Here is a 3,289-nt window from a genome sequence, read left to right as displayed (position 1 = left end):
CCGGCAACGTCTGAGAAAATAATATTCACTCATGGAATTTGGTCTTTGAATGGCTGGCGAGAAAATTCATTTATACTCCTGTTGCACCCTCAGCTGAAACATGTTAAAATAACAATGCAGATTTGTTGGAGAACCTGACAAGAATTATTGGGTTAGCACTGTATGTTATTTGGTGTCTTTACTTTATTTTATTTATATATTTTAATATAAATGTTAACATACATGCTGTATAATCTATTGTCATTTTAAAATATGTTAGCTGAGGATGCGAGGGGGGGTATTATACCTTGTGAAACATTCAAGGAACTGTAAAAATGGCTGGTATTTGAATAAAATTGGCGATCACAAGAAAACCACAATTTATGTGGTATTATCATCAATATCCTTCAAAATCTACGTTCAAATGAAGGATTTGAAGAAACTATGAAAAAAGCAATAGTAGTAGCAGAGGATTTTGAATTTTGCTTTTCAAGTCAGTAGATCACCATAGAGTTGCGCCCCTACAAACAGCACAAAGGATGAATCCCACCTCCTTCGTTATTGCTGTTTGTGCCGGTGAAAGTAGCGTTTGTGCTATTGAAAGTATCTCGGAAGATGAAGGTGCAGTCACTTCCATATATCATGATATCATTAGATCCGACGACAAGAGCTGAAGCCCCCGGCATTTTCCAAGCCAGCAATGTGAGGAAGATGGGTGTGGAGGAAGGTAGTGTGGCCGAGCAGTCTAAGTTGCTGGATTTTAGGCTTCAGTTTCTCTGGGGGTGTGGGTTTGAATCCCACGGCTGCAAAATGTTAATGTTTTAAGACCTGCAATACGATCAGTAAAAGCACCTTTTGTTAGGCTGCGGGAGGTGTTTAGAGATAGACTTTCTAAAATACAGGCTTAACATCAAGGCAGAAAAAATATTTTGTTTTCTTAACATAAATTCTCTTTGGCATGTTCAGCTTTATGTAGGGAACAACATCTGCCGAGATCACTTTTGAGGCAGTGCACATGATAGTGTACCGGCAAGTACATTTAATATTGGCTGTGGTGGTGAGCTGCTTTTGTCTGTGAAACTTTTAATTCTTCACGCCAAATCATTGGCAGGGGTAAAGCTTATTAAATCTTTGAACATAGCGCTCCATCGGAAATACTTTGTTCATGGTCAAAAGATTTCAGAGGATTAACTTCATGAATTCACATAGCATAACTTACAGGAAAGATTTAAAAGGGGAATTGATTGTGCTTCCTGATGTTGTTCCTGTGGTTTCTTTGGATACAAAGGTGAATGTTCTTTGACGTTCTGCTAGAGTATCCACTGGGTGGGCTTTATCAATCAGCTCGGATAGGTCATCAGTGCTCCGTCTCTGGAAAATAATCAGCACTGTCGTTTTTTCCTGTGCTGTCTTTTAAAACATATAAGATCACGAGTTTACAGATTTCTCCAAATAACAACTATACATTTTAACCCAGCGCTTAGCATTCCTTCAATCCAATAGTTTTACTCTGGGTAAAAAGCAGCGCAATATACAAAGAGATGATATTCAAATATTTCAACGTTCTTATTGGATTACCTGTATGGAGATATCGCTCAGAATTCCTAATATGATTTTGAGTTCAGTTTTGCTTTACTACTTTCAGAGTCTTTTATTGACCTTGCTGAAGCAGAGAGAAGTGACATAATCACAAATGCAACCTACCTGTGCTGCTACCTGTTTCTGGTTAATAATGATTATTGCGAGGAAAAAAAAAACAGCTCCTTGCATTAAGAGCAAGAGCAACCAACGCGCTCGCTTGTTGAGTTGGGTTTTTTCCGTGGTGCTCTTCCTCAGATGCAAAGTTATTTGGCGAGCAAGGACCTCTGAGAAGGAGCCTGAATCCATCAAGAACTCAGAAATTCTAATATCGCACTACCGTCTTGTGTACAGAGACCTGCTTCTTCCTTTTTGAGTGTTTTGGTGTTTAAGAGCATGCTTCCTACCTCGAATGTTAGTTTCAGGAGATGTGTTACCGGATCACAGATCATCTTAAAAAGAATGGGGGATGCACTGGCTCAGTTATTTGAAGGAACCTATACCACCAACGCACTTCTGAGAAGCACCTGCACATTTTCGCAATCCTCTCTCTCACCTACAAAGTTATGAAGACACAGACGACCAACAAAAACTGATTTGATTCACTCAAGGCTTCACTCTTCTGTTGTGATGTCGTTTTAATTAGTGTTAGCTGTGATGAGGTGTTGTTTCTGCCTCTTAAAGTTTAAGAGTCTGCTCCTTTCTTCCTGGTATAGAAATAACATGTTCCATCTTTGTTTACAAACACCACTGTAAATTATTTGTCCATCTCTAAAGCCTGCGTGTATTGACAAGGCAATTCAAAAGCACATATTAAATAAGAACACGATCCTTCTTGTTACCATTCACGTGGTTGGAGCGTTGTTTCGCCCTTTAACGTTCTTCTACAATATTTACAGACAGGGCTTTATCACTGGAGTTGTGTGCATCGGTCCATGAACATCAATTGTACTGCTGTTTTTCTATGCGTAATTTAATCGCAAGCACTTAAAAGATGCAAAAAGGTTTCAAGGAAAACATAATTGAAAGACAATCGAGTAAGGAGGTAGAAAAACGCACCCCCCCCCCCCCCGTTGAAGAATCAACCACCGTCGCCCATGTGACTGGATATAAAAATAAATTATTCATTTTGCCCAGTCTCTGGAAGCTTCGATGCGATTATTTTCCCTTCCTTATTTCTTCATTCCCATTAATTTACTTTGTAGTAGAAGAAACGCGAAAGTGGGAAACTGCAGGCATTCTTCGTGAAGGGTGGATTGTGTTCAGTAAACATATGAACATCTTTACGTCAGTTCCACCATCGGTAGCCTAGGGGATGTGGCTCAGTGGTAGAGCGCATGCTTTGCATGTATGAGGTCCCGGGTTCAATCCCCGGCATTTCCAGGTGTCTTATATTACTGTGCTCACATCGCAATCTTCTGGTGAGTGAGAACTCTTTGCTCGTGTTCATAGAGAGCCAGGTTTACACAATTAATTTCAGTCACACACGAAGTGCTACAGTGTTGCTCTGCTGTTTTAAATGTACCTCCAAAGCATTTCGTTCTGTTAACTACCAAATGATTTGAACTAATTTAACGTCATATTCAGAAAATCCAGAGAAGGTCATCAGACTTTTAGTGGCTGTTGAAGAAAACACCTGTTGAATCTCACCAGGGATTTCTTGAGAGATCATTCAGCGAGCGAGTCCTCCCTCTGGACTCCAAACATTTTTAGTTAAACTGTTATTCACATA

General features: G+C 39.7%; 1 non-coding gene across 1 annotated transcript; it reads left to right on the top strand.

The window, feature by feature from the left end:
• Positions 1 to 2,868: 2,868 nt before the first annotated feature.
• trnaa-ugc (transfer RNA alanine (anticodon UGC)) lies at positions 2,869 to 2,940 on the top strand. Its single transcript has one exon. It is a non-coding gene; the product is annotated as a tRNA-Ala (tRNA).
• Positions 2,941 to 3,289: the final 349 nt, after the last annotated feature.

The sequence above is a fragment of the Atractosteus spatula genome (assembly GCF_055471065.1).
Source record: "Atractosteus spatula isolate fAtrSpa1 chromosome 10 unlocalized genomic scaffold, fAtrSpa1.hap1 SUPER_10_unloc_8, whole genome shotgun sequence".
Lineage (NCBI taxonomy): Eukaryota > Metazoa > Chordata > Actinopteri > Semionotiformes > Lepisosteidae > Atractosteus > Atractosteus spatula.
The sequence above is the reverse complement of the archived record's forward strand: the minus strand, read 5'-3'. Positions and strand labels throughout refer to the sequence as shown.